The sequence below is a fragment of the Carcharodon carcharias genome, chromosome 16 (genome assembly GCF_017639515.1).
Source record: "Carcharodon carcharias isolate sCarCar2 chromosome 16, sCarCar2.pri, whole genome shotgun sequence".
Lineage (NCBI taxonomy): Eukaryota > Metazoa > Chordata > Chondrichthyes > Lamniformes > Lamnidae > Carcharodon > Carcharodon carcharias.
In genome coordinates, this window is record NC_054482.1 from 44302203 (window position 1) to 44316473 (window position 14271).

Genomic DNA, 14271 nt, shown 5'->3' on the forward strand with positions numbered 1-14271 from the left:
GTCTCCATAAAGTGTGTCACCTCCTAGCGCTTTCACTTCAATTTAGAGGATGGAGAATCATGTCTAATTCAATTGAAGGCACAATTTATTATTTAATTCTTGTAAAATGTCTGTATTTTTATACTCCTAAAGATCGCCCAGCCTATTAACATGTTAAAACAGTAAAATTCTACCCGTGTGAATTAAAATATATCTCAAATGTGAATGCCATCTGTAAATATCTGAAAAAGCAGCCGGGGTGGGATTGGTTTCCCTGCGATGTGAAGGAAAGTGGATGTAGAGTAAAGAGTTTCATTCCAGATGCTGATTGCTTTCCCAATGTCCATTGCGGAGACTCGCCATATTGTGAGTATTGTGGTGCTCCAGGGCTGTTTACATCGGGGGGGGGGGGAAAAAAGAGTGCCGGAGAATCCAGTATTCCACCCCCTCCCTCCCTCTCTCCAGGACGGTGAGTATCGGGCTGGGGCTGGGCTGATGGCGGGAACGGGCTCAGAAGCGGGTACGATGCCGGCGGCTGAACATTAGAGAAAAACAACATTTGAGACCCTGAGTGTGTTCGCAGTGGGAGCGAGCAGCACAGCAACTAACCTGGTTTTATAGATGGCTCTTTATATTAATTTTAAAGAAGTACACGATTTAAGAAAAGCAGACGGACCATTTTAAAGGTCCACTGGGACACGCATTTGGCAAACGAGACTTCAGTGTTGTGCTGTGTGGGCTCAGGGATTGAACCACTTCTGTATAAACTGCTTTTGTCTGCGCCTCCCAGCCACTATTATTAATCGTTCGGGGCAAGTGAATGGAAAGTGTTCGCATCATAGCGGCTTGATTTCCTTGAGTCTTTGTCGGTGGTGTTGAATGCGACTATGTATTTGAGTGGTGGTGATACTGGCTACAGTGCTTTTTCACTGACCCCGCTTGTTACTGTGATAAGTTGTTGCTTGAACTTATAATTTGCGTGTTTTTTTAAGAAAATAACCTCACAAATAAACCTTGCACTCCTCCCCGACAGTTGCGATTGGCTGCATAGCCTTGCATTGGGCGATCAGTGATTTGTCAATCTCTCCGTCAGTCTTAGAGGAGCTGCAGTATCGTTGCTTTATGAAGGACACATTTCTACAAATACATTGATACCGCGCCTTCTGTCCAAACATTGTACTTCCTTGTTGTAATATGATTACACAATTTTTTTTGTTTCCGGTTCCAGAACAGCTTATTTCTCTCATTAATTCTTACATTATTTCAGGAAGCTCCTAACACTGTATATAAATTCATTGTATACTGTGTTGCTTACCCTTGTCCAGTCTTGTTTACCAGGTAGCAGCATTGTCAAGACTCGGTGCCTGAATGAACCAACGAGCACTGGTTGAAGGAATGTAGGAATGTATGAATTATTACGCTGAATGCAGACTGTTTACATCACAAACTTTGCACTTCATCTGAGGAACATTATCCAGTCTGGACCCATGAGCTGTGATCCTATAAAGCGTAGATGAATGGTGACTCCAAATCAGGCTGTTTGCATTCGCTGACTCAAATCTCATTATTTTGGATTGACTTGAAATGGTCATGGGAAAGTCAGGGTTCTGGAGAGAGTAAACAAATGGCAACACACAAATGAGCATCTTGTTGCGTTTCGACTTGCAGCTCTTAAATTGACCTGTTAGCCCTTTACTGTTTAAATACTTACGTGTCAGATTTCCCCTTAGTGGCGAGTCAGGCTGTTAGAACAATTCCATTATGTTTCCCCTTGGAGGGTGGAGGGGAGGACTACATCTCATGCTCTCCCAACTTATAAACAGTTATTGCAACATTTTGTTTTTGGGACTTTCCCAATAATTCAGAGAGTTAATCCAGCACCTGGCTTGGGACTGAATCATATAGGATATAGGTTAATTCCCTGCTTTGTATTGGATTGGTTGATCTCAGTCAAAATGACACTGAAAACACCCCAACTGACTTGGGAATACTACTGGGCAGAGGAGAGAGAAATAAAATTAATCATTGGCCTTTCTGCTGATTCCCATAGAGTGATCACAGCTGGAAAGTGTGTGCAGAAATATGCATGTATGGACTTCAGGTGAGGACAGCAGCAGGTGTTTTTGTTAACCCTAACCATACACACATTTACAAATACACACACACACACACACACACACAAATACTTGAATGGGGCTGCCAACACTGTTTTATTTTCACCACATCAATTGAGTTTTTGAGATTGCAGTAGTTGCCAGCAAACCGTTGGCAAAATTGTAGAATTTTGCACTATTTCTGTAAACCTTCATAGCCACACAATTTTAGCCAACCCTTGTATTTTCAATTAAAACTGTTAACTGGCAATGAGATAAATGGACATTGTGGAAATCACAGCTCATCAAAACTATCATATGCTAGGCAGGAATATAATCCTGTCCACTGATGAGATGTGGAAGTGTGATGTAAACAGTGAAGACTCTGCATCTGATCACTGCAGTGTGAATTGAATTCAAAACTCTTCACTGGAGCGACCAATGAAAAAGAGTAGGTGGAAACTATATAGTTAAATTATTTAATACTCACTGTTTAGCATATACATGCAGAATGATCACTTGGATGAGGTGCCTGAGGGCTGTTAGTGTCCATTATGAGTATAGCTTTCAGAGAGGTTGGAGAAAATCAGGCAGATGGATTAAATTTCTTTTTAACATTGTTCAACTATGTTATACACTGGGCATTAATAACAATGAACCAAGCTTGCTAAAATCCTGGCTAGTCAATGTAACCCAGCAGGATCTACTTGCATGTAATTGGCCAGAACCAGGCAGCATTTCAGTAGGTGTATCAGTCACTTTCCACAAACAAAACACAATTGTGATTTTATTTTTTATCATAAGATTCACCATGACAAAACAGCTTTTCAATTCTAAAGGGGGCTGACCTTAAAAGAGGTGTATGTAAAGTAGTAATTGATATAGAAAAGATAGATTCAGGAAATAACTTCAAACTAAATCAGTAGAACAAGAGGACACAAGTTCACATTAGTAAAAGGCAAACTCTGGATTTATGTCAGAAGGGTACTCTTTACAAGAGTGATCATCACATTGAATCAGTTTGCAGGTGAAATAGTGTGGGTGAAAACCCATTGAAAACATAGACATTTACAGCACAAGAAGGAGTGATTAGATCCATTGTGGCTCTGCCAGCACTTTACTAAAGCAATCCAAAACTAATCTTACTGTCTCATAACCTTATCTTGTCCTCTGCTTCAAACATATATCTACTTTTCAGTTAAATGATGCAATATCTTCCACATCAGCTACTTCACAAAATGTTCCATACTCCGACAACCCTTTCTGTAAAATAAATTGTCAAACTCTTCACTGATTTTCCAATTAGAGGAAGTAATCTAGGAATCATTGAAGTAATTGAAAATAGTAGTGTCTTTCTGGTTAGATGAACTAAGAAGGGGAAATCAACTTTCCTCATCTGTATTTATTTTATGATTTTGTAATTGTAGCAAAAAACAATTTGCATGTTTGTTTTTCTCCCCAGCAACTTGTTATTTTTAATTAGTGTATTTTAACAGGGAATTACAGACCTGTTAGCCTGACATCAGTAGTAGGGAAAATGCTAGAATCCATTATAAAGGATACGATAACTGGGCACTTAGAAAATAATGGTATGATTAGGCCGAATCAACATGGATTTATGAAAGGGAAATCATGTTTGACAAACTTGTTGGAGTTTTTTAAGGTTGTTGCTAGCAGAATAGATGAGAGAGCCAGCGGATGTGATGTATTTGGATTTTCAGAAAGCTTTCAAGTAGGCCCCACATAATAGGTTAGTAAACAAAGTTAGAGCACATGGGATTAGGGGTAATATACTCACATGGATTGAGAATTGGTTTATGAACAGAATAGGAATAAATAGGTCATTCTCAGGTTGGCAGGCTGTGACCAATGGGGTCCGATCAATGCTTGGGCTCCAGCTATTCACAATCTATATCAATGATTTGAATGCAGGGACCAAATGTAATATTTCTAAGTTTGCAGATGAGACAAAACTAGGTGGGAATGAGAGTTGTGAAGAGGATGCACAGAGGCTTCAAGGCGATTTAGTCAGGCTAAGTCAATGGGCAAGAACATGGCAGCTGGAATATAATGTGGAAAAATATGAAGTTATCTACTTTGGTAGGAAAAAAAAGAAATGCAGAATATTTCTTAAATAGTGAGAGATTGGGAAGTTTTGATGTCCAAAGGGACCTGGGTGTCCTTGTTCATGAGTCACTGAAAGCTAATATGCAGGTGATGCAAGCGGTTAGGAAGACAAATGGTTAGTTGGCCTTCGTCGCAAGAAAATTTGAGTACAGGAGTAAAGATGTCTTGCTACGATTGTATAGAACCTTGATGAGACTGCACCTGGAGTATTGTGTGCAGTTTTGATCTCCTTACCTAAGAAAGGATATCCTTGCCATAGAGGGAGTGCAGCAGATTCCTGGGCTGGCAGAATTGTCGTATGAGGAGTTTGGGCTGACTAGGCCTGTATTCTCTGGAGTTTAGCAGAATGAAAGGGGATCTCATTGAAATGCATAAAATTCTGTCAGGGTTGGACAGACTGGATGCAGGTATGAAGTTTCTTCTGGCTGGGGTGGTCTAGAACAAGGGCGTCACAGTCTCAGGATATGGGGTAGGCTAGATAGGACTGAGATAAGGAGAAACTTCTTCACTCAGGGTGGCGAATGTGATGACTGCCACTTTAAGATCAGTTCAACTGAGTAGGAGTCACATGATTTGTTCAACCGATGCGTGTCTAGTGCGGGGGAATAAATTATAGGGAGGCTATAAGAAAAAACATGGTTGTATGAGGGGCTGGCTGTATACAAGCCACAGAGGTTCTCATGTAAATAAAGTTTGTTTTGTTTGACTAAGAGGCTTCCCAGAGCATGTTTCTACAGTGAACCTGTGGAATTCACTACCACAGAAGGCTGTGGAAGCCAAGTCACTGAATATATTTAAGAAGGAAATAGATTTCTGAACTCTAAAGGCATCAAGGGGTATGGGGTGAGTGCATAGGAGTACAGCACTGAGATAGAGGATCAGCCATGATTATATTGAATGGCAGAGCAGGCTCGAAGAGCTGAAAGATCTACTCCTGCTCCTATTTTCTATGTTTCAACAGAGTAGATGCAGGAAGGATGTTTCCCCTGGCTGTTGGGTCTAGAACCAGGAGACACAGTCTCAGAATAAGGGGCAGAACTGAGATGAGGAGGAATTTCTTCACTTAGAGAGTGGTGAATCATTGCAATTCTCTACCCCAGAGGGCTGTGGAGGCAGTCATTGAGTATATTCAAAACAGAGATCAATAGGTTTCTTTTTATTAAAGATATCAGTGGATATGGGGATCGTGTGAGAAAATGGTGTTCAAGTGGAAGATCAGCCATGATCTAGTTGAATGGTGGAGCAGGCTCAAGGGGCCGAATGGCCTACTGCTTCCATTTCCTATGTTCCTATGTGCATGATGGGAGACTGGGTGATGCAGCTGCTTTTAAGATTTAACACTGTCCTTTCACCTTTGGGATCTGGATTCCATTCCTGACTGATCGACAGAAAACTTAATCTTCCTAAACAAAAACAGAATTACCTGGAAAAACTCAGCAGGTCTGGCAGCATCGGCGGAGAAGAAAAGAGTTGACGTTTCGAGTCCTCATGACCCTTCGACAGAACTTAATCTTCCTGTTGGTTGAAAAGGCTTCTTTGTGAAATGAATCTGGGCTGTCTCAACCAAAACTGAGTACTGTTATGATCCTTGGCCAAACCCCAGGATGTGAGGTTGGGGGAGATCTGGTTAGGGATCAATAACATTTTGTTTAAAATAGATAAAGTTCGAGATTCAAGACGCTTACTAAGTGAATAAAGCCACAAGATTCCGCGGGTTTTGAAAAACAAAAATAAACTTTACTATACAAGTTCAGAAAGATAAAATGATTTATGTTAGCTATCTTACACTATAACATTCAGTGTAAGTGTGAGGTACATGTGAATTAACAGGCGAAATGTGGTTGTACACACCACACTACAGAATAAATGTTAGATGTGACCAAACCTGATTCCATGGATTACTCAACAACCCACCCAGATTTTTGTCACGTTGTGAGCCAACCAATCTCACTGAAACTTCATCTTTCTCAGAAGGGTTTACAATCGCTGCACTTGAAGATCTCATCTTGGAATTCTCTTCAAAAGTTGCTTCCACTTTGATGTCTTCAATAATGACTCTCCTTGCAGGGCTTCAATCTCACCTCACCTTTCAAGATTCCTTTCCCCTGGATCTCCAAGCACACTCAAGCTTCATCTTCCAAGCACAATTTTCATATCTTCAGCCATGCCAAGCAGAACATCACTGCTCCAAAGTCGTACCTTGCCCCGGTACCTTGCCCCAACAGCCCACAGCACGGAGTCACCAACCTTCAGACTTTGCTCAAAGTCTGCTCTCCTTCTTAACTTCAGACACTATTACTCTGTTCTTTTCTTTAACTTCACTTAAGGGACCTATTTCAGACCCTCTTGGGCTTTATCCCTTGCCTGGGACTGCCTTTTGGGACCTCACCCTGTCCCCCTCCCTGGTTTGGGACCTTCTTCCTGTTCCTCTCTTGTGTCTTGCTCCCTAGGACACCTACCAGATGATGGCACTCCGTCTCAGGTCATCTGACCTGCCTTTTCATGTCACTTTGTTTCTTCTGTACAGGTGCGCAGGGACAGTCCCCAGCCAGAAGAAGATTAAACTAACCAAACTGCACGTGCGGCTATTTCCCAGCCAGCACACGCGCAAGAGGCCAGAGGATCATCGGGAACAAGAGTTCCCAACCAGTGAACTGAAGGTAAGTATTTAAGTTTTCGTAATGTTACAAGTCCAAAAACTCTGCCCTGTGTGCACCAGCTGTTAGTAAACTTGCCATTTCACCCTGGCTCCAAGCATAGGCAATGCAAAGAGCATAACACAGTGCAGTGACAGGTGTTTTCTGTAGACCGAGGTTAAGGTGCATTGGTGGGCAAGTCTGAACAAGTTTTACTCTAAAATTAAGCTCTCCAATGTTAGGCACTGGGACTGAGCTCCATTGCATAGCACTGGCAACTGTTACTTCAGAAGCCCAAAAGTAACAAATACATATTATGTATACTGCTGACACCAAAATACAGATTGAAGCAGCAGCTGTATTGGTCTGTACACAGCTTCAGTTACCACATACATGAAAATAGGAGGATAGGAGTTTGATATCCTCGAATACAGATCCTGATGATTTGATTATTGGGCAGCAAACTATGCATTACAGCCAGGCAAAGACTGCAACACAATGAGGGTGTGCTGCATAACCCTGGCCATCACTAAATGTTCTTTAATATGGCTTAATGTTCTTTAATATAAAGGAAGATGTAACTGAATGAGGAACACAGCTGCATCATATCCTCCATAACAGTAGTGCAGGTATGTTCCTTACTCAATTTAAAAAGCAAAATTAGTGGTGTTTTATACAATCCCCTGGAGCTGTAGAAATTTGCCTGATTTGCACCCCAAGGCTGCTTCCACATCAGGAACAACAACATTGCACTTGTTTGAAAGTAATAATTGCTAAGTTCTGTTTCTGTGCAGTGCTTGATGGTTGGGGAAGATCTGACCGGGCCAGGGTTGGGAAAACATCATCACTGAATGTACAAGGAAATTGATGGCTTAGCCATCCCCTGGCCTAAATTGCATTTGGCGTTCGAAGAATCATGGAAATGAATGATATACGACCCCTTCAGTCTGTACAGTTCAAACAAAAAGCTATGCACCTAATCCCACTGCTCAGCTCTTGGTCCATAGCCTTGTAGGTAACAGCACCTCAAGTACCTTTCCAAGCACTTTATCAATGCGATTGGGGTTTCTGTCTCTACCACCTTTTCAGACAGTGAGCTCCAGACTTCCACCATCCTCTGAGTGCTAAAGGTACAGTGTCTCAAATCCAGCTATTTGAAAACCGGTGATGTCTGAAAACTGGATTTTTTTTTAAGCTGCCATCGTCTGACTTTCCTTTCTCACTGATGTCTGACGGTATGGCTGGAAAATTCTTTGGAGCTGCTCTCACACCCACATGATTGAAGTGTGGCTGAAATCCCATTTCCATGCATAAGTAGACCTTCTGCCACGCTTCCAGCAAAGTAACACTGATGGATCTGAAGCAGCTCCAAAGAGTTTCCTTGGCTTATCTTGCAGCATTGGGCTCGCTTTCTTTCAATACTTTTCTCTTTGCAACCCTTACTTGAAAAACATACCCTCAGCACTCAACATACCTGACCCAACCCAAAAAACAACAAGATCCAAAATCCGGCATGGACTCAATCCCAGTTTTGAGACACTGTACCTGTACTACCGTTACTGCCTGGGAGACACTGGAGGTGATTCACAGCACTTTGAAGCAGCAGCATTGCTTATTTTACTTTACGTTGCCACTATCATGGACAATTTTTGACAGCAATATATAACACACACGTTTTCTCTTACAATGAGGGAAATAATTTGGACTTTGTAGTAATTATAGTTTTTTCACCAACTATTATTATCCTCTTCATCTTCTGTACCTGGAAATTCATAAATCTTAATCTTCTGCTCCTCGATCTCCTTCATTATCTGCTTTTTGAAGTGTTGGCACTCCTCAGGGGTGAGTGTGTCTGCTTTAGCTATGAGTGGAATAATGTTCACCTTATCGTGTAAACATTTCATGAACTCGGTGTCCAAAGGCTTCAGCCCATGTCCTGACGGAGTGATGAAATACAGGCAGCAGTGCACACATCTGTCTGCCATTTGTCGCTGGACTGTAGCTTTAAGAGTAATCCTGTGTTGTAAGATCACATGATCTGTGTAAGCCAATGTGTTAACAGCACGGGGAACCTCTACAGAAGAGTTCTTCTTTAGTTACGGAGTTTGATGCACACGTGTAATTGCTGCTGCTGTCTTGTAAATAAAGTTAAATGTTTCCACTAAGGAAAGTTGTCTGAAGCTCAACTCTATAACAAACTGGCGACGAGGATAAATCAGATTTGGTGCAGAACCTCTACCAGCTATTGTGAGTATATAAGTTTGTTAAAAATAAAAGAAGATATACTCACCCAAAATGTCACAGATTGGCAGAATCGATCCCTTTGAATCAGCCACAGATGATTGGTCCCAATATATAGAACGCCTTGCTTTCTTCTTTCAAGCAAATGAAATCACAGGGGAGGAAGAGAGGAGAGCTATCCTCCTGAGTATTTGTGGGAGTAAGACTTACAGTTTAATTCGAAGCTTGATGGCCCCCATTGCCCCAGATTCGGAGACTTTCAGTGAATTAGCAGACTTCGTCAAGGGACGTTTTCAACCCAAGCCCTCAGTCACAATGCAGGGGTTCAGGTTCAATTCACGGAATAGGGCCCCAGGAGAGACACATAGTGAAATTAAAACAGCTAACAGAATATTGTGATTTTGGTGAAACCCTGAATGACATGCTTAGAGATCGTTTAGTATGTGGCGTGCAGGAGGATGCTATTCAGCGAAGATTACTGGCTGAAGTGAATCTTGATTTTAAAGCATTAGAAATAGGGCTCATGATGGAAAGCGCTGTAAGAGATTCACAAACAATTCAAGGGGTGTAAAATGGCACCATTCTCCTAGTTGGGTGGGCATAGTCAGTCGAAAGTGGCATGGAAAGCCAGGACTCCGCTGCGAATAGGGAAACAGTCCAAGCTAACTGAAAAATGAGAGGAAACAGCTTAGCAACAAAGTCAAAAACTAATTTTTATCAACGTGGAAACAATCAGTCTTCTAGCAATTGGCAATTTAAAAAAGTAGAATGTTATTTTTGTCACAGAAGTGGACACATAATGAGACAGTGCAAAGTGAGATTTAAATGGGCCTTCAAAAAAACAAACTCAGTCCAATGAAGCCTATAGTGTAGAAGAGCCAAAAACAACCAATTCTGACATTTATTAATTATTTAACGTGAAAGTTGGGAAGACATAGCCAATTATTGTTACAGTGCAAATGAATGGTAAACCATTAAAAGTGGAAGTAGACATGTTTGCTTCTAGCACTGTAATAGGAGAGCACTCCTTTTCAGATATTTAAATAAAGCTGATCAACAATTAAATTTCGAGCAAACATCTGCCAAGATGAAAACGTGCACAGATGACGAAATCCAAGTAAAAGGTATCATTAGAGCAACTGTTCATTATATACACCAATTGGCATATCTACTAGTGATGGTATTAGAAGGTAGAAGATTAAGTCTTCAAAGTCGAAATTGGTTGCGGAAAATTAACCTTGATTGGGCAGTGAGATTTCAAAAGGAAGCAGAAAGAGTTCCTGTCTTGAAAAAGGAACAAGACAAGGTACTTCAGAAAAAGCCTGGAGAGTCCAAGGACTGCAACAGGATGAAAAAGGAGTGTGTAAGCATTCAGAAAACTGAAGAAATGAAGACTCTCTTAAACAAGGACATGGAAGAACAGCAGAAGAAACTCAAGGCAACTCTGCTGAATGACAGAGTTCAAGATGAAGTAAGTGAACTTCTCAAAGAAAAGGAAAATCTGTTGAAAGACGTTCACACACCACAAGGATCTTTCTGGTAAAAGTTTCTACCTCTGCAAAATTATGAAGCGCAAGAGGAAGAATTTAGCATCACACTGAACAAACTGAAGAACCAGTTGGCAGAGAAGATGCAGCAATGTTCACATTTCCTGGAGGAAGCCAACAGATACAAGAAGGAGATGGAAGAGCTGAAGGATCAGCTGAATGAAGCTAAGGAGGCACTAAAAGGAAAAGTCATAGAACTTTCCAAGATGCGAGCAGATAATGAAGTCTTGGGTAGCTCAGCTACTGAACTAAGCCAAGTTGAAATTGCATCTGAGAGAAGTCTGCCTGACAGTGAAGATAAAAAGAAGGCCGAGATTAAATTCTGTGGTAAAAAGAAGACATGTAGAAAGAAGATGCAGAATTACTGATGAGGCCCTGTCTTTGGACAAAACCGAGCCTAATAATTCCCAGTTTGGAGGGGAAGATGGAGAAAAGTCAAGGGAACCAAAAAGCGACTCAGGATTTGCATAGTCGTGAGAGACAAGTTACTGTTGGAGAAGCAATATATGTAAAGAATTTCAGTGGAGGACTGAAGTGGTTACCTGGTCAAGTAAGTTCAGTGACTGGGCCACTGTTGTGCCATGTGAAAGTGGAGGACTGGATCATTTAAGAAAAATAGAGATACCCCAACAAAATGATGTCCCACCTGTAACCATTACTGAACCAGTGGTTCCTGTTGAAGTTGCTCAGCCAGGGACAGACATGCCCGATGTCTCTGTCAGAGTGGAAGACACTGAACCGCCTGTGCCTAATGAGGTACTTGAAATTAATGTGGTTCCAGAGAATGTGTTTCCTATGAAAGAATCTGAAGTTGTGGAGCTACGATGTTCCACATGGATCAGGAAACCACCTGAAAGACTGAACTTGTAATTTCATGACCTGTGTAAATATTGTAACGTCATGAGATAAATATCCTTGTAAATACAAAATGTACAGAAAAGTTAAAGGGGGAGGAATGTAGTAATTATAGTTTTGGGAAATGTTGGACTGTTGCTTTAAGAATAATCCTGTGGTTTACACAGATCTTACAACAATATGTTAACTGCACGGGGAACCTCTACAGAAGAGTTCTTTTTTAGTTATGGAGTTTGCACATGTGTAGTTGCTGCTGATGTCTTGTAAATCAAGTTAAATGTTTCCACTAAGAAAAGTTGTCTGAAGATCAACTCTATAACAGATTTGATTGCAGTTTTGTTGTTGAACTGGTCTCATTGCAGTTTCTGTAATGGGCTGAACAAGCCACTTAACCCCAAAGCATCTGGATGTAAAAATGTTTTCATATGTTTTTAAAAAAAAATCTACAATTTGCAGTTATGCTATTCCAGAAAATTGCTAATGTCACTCTGGGGAGATTGGTTTCTCCAAATGAAAGCTGCTGCAATGCTTGCAAAGACTGAAGCTTGCTTTAACAACATTAATGCAATTGGAAAATATTGCCGATGCTGGAAGTTGAGTTAACGTTTTAGGTCAGTTGACCTTTTGTCTCAGTTCCAGTGACAGGTCACCAACCTGAAATGTTAAACCTGTTTCTCTCTCCACAATGCTGCCTGACTTGCTGGGTGTTTCCAGCATGTTCTGTTTTTAATCCAACAACATTCGATTGCTTTATTATGTTTATGGTATGTCACAATGTCCAGCACATACTTGGAGATTTAATTTCTTCTACTTTTTAGTGCACTTATTGAGTCATTTGCATAAATTCTTGCATTCATATTTTAACACAGTTAATGCCTTTTTGAGAATAATTGGTGGGCTGCAATAGCATGCAGCTATATTAAACTCAACAGATCTCACTAACCTTTGCCACCCACTTTTTCTTTGACCCACAGACATGCTACTCTACCTGCTCTCCTACTAACGACATGATTTGTCAATTTGCTGTTTCTCATTAATTAGAAATGTAGGTGCCTTGCTGTTAATGCACTATGGCAATGCTGGTTGATGACAGGGATAGCATGGACGCAGTAAGAGAAGTGCAGGTTTTATATCAAGAAAGCCCAATTTTGCTCTATGGTTTTTACGACTGAAATGATTGTTTACCATTGTACATGTGTTTAGCAGAGTATTAAGACTACACTTGTAGGGATGGTGTAGAAAAAGTTTAATTTTGCACCAGAGCTGCAGTTGTAATGCAAAGGCAAACTGAAGCCAGTTGTTAATGCTTGATTAGATGCTGGAAAAAAGTGGAATGGAAATCCCTGTAGGGGGCTGGAAGGGGGGAAGTCAATTTGTTCTTAACCTTGTGGAGTATAAGTCAAGTGTTAACATTAGTGGGAAGTCTGACCACGTACTAATGCTAAACTTGTAGTGTAAACGCCTCTTAAAAAGCTTCATATATTTTCTTTGTCTTATAAGATTCTGGTGAGTATATTTCAAGGGCATTGTTGGCTATCTAATTTTTGCATTATTTGCAAAATCAATGAGAACTATTTTAAAGAGCTGCATAACTCCAGGATAAAAGCAAAATACTGCGGATGCTGGAAATCTGAAACAAAAATTGCTGGAAAAACTCATCAGGTCTGACAGCATCTGTGGAGAGGAAGACAGAGTTAACTTTCCAAGTCCGTATGACTCTTCATCAGAACTAAAAAAAATAGAAATGTGGTGAAATATAAGCTGTTTAGGGGGGAGGTGGGACAGGTGGAGCTGGATAGAGGGCCAGTGATAGGTGGAGGCAAAGGAAAGATTGCTAAAGATGTCATGAACAAAAGGTCAAAGGGGTGTTGACAGTAGTGATGTTAGCTAAAGGATGTGCTAATGGTAACATTAAAGGTAGAAAGCAAGTGACAGATGTGGGGGGAAGGGATCGAAATAGGCTAAAAGGTGGAGATAAAACGATGGAAATAATTTTTTAAAATAACAATAGAAATAGGTGGAAAAAGAAAAATTTTCAAATAATTATTATATTTTTTCTAAATTATATTATATTTTTTATACATTTTTTCTTTTCCCACCTATTTCTATTATTATTTTAAAAATTTATTTCCATCCATTGTTTTATCTCCACCTTTTAGCCTATTTCGATCCCTTCCCTCCCACCTCACCCCCACTAGGGCTATCTGTCACTTGTTCATCCTGATTTCTACCCTTAATGTCACCATTAACACATCCTTTAGCTAACATCACCACCGTCAACACCCCTTTGACCTTTTGTTTATGACATCTTTTGCAATCTCTCTTTTGCCTCCACCTATCACTGGCCCTCTATCTAGCTCCACCTATCCCACCTCCCTTAAACAGCTTAATTTCACCACATTTCCATTTCTCTTTATTTCTGATGAAGAGTCTCACGGACTCGAAACATTAACTCTGTCTCCCTCTCCACAGATCTGATGAGCTTTTCCAGCAATTTTTGTTTTTGTTGCACAACTCCAGGATTTTGTATTTTTAGATGTTATTTTTCAATTTTAATATTTTAAGATTATAATTTTTGCTTTAACTACAGTCAATTATGAATTGAGTGAATACCACTGACAACTAAGTTCCAGAAAGCCTAATTTCTACATAAGGTGTTCACTGTGGAGACAAAGGGAAGAATTAATCTGTTCATTATTTGTAGCAAGATTGTAAAAAAAAAATAAAGATTGCTGGTTTACAACTTCACCACAAATCAAATAGGTTGAGCCAGTTTTCATTATTCTTTGCACT

At 40.4% G+C, this 14271-nt stretch overlaps 1 protein-coding gene across 2 annotated transcripts in view; it reads left to right on the top strand.

Annotated features, from left to right (window-relative positions):
* Positions 1-359: 359 nt before the first annotated feature.
* LOC121288830 (E3 ubiquitin-protein ligase RING2) overlaps positions 360-14271 on the top strand; it is a 60751-nt gene continuing 46839 nt past the window's right edge. For both annotated transcript variants that reach the window (XM_041207598.1, XM_041207599.1), the window contains exon 1: positions 360-448. The gene's annotated coding sequence lies outside the window, so the exon portion shown is untranslated. The remainder of the gene's footprint in view (positions 449-14271) is intronic.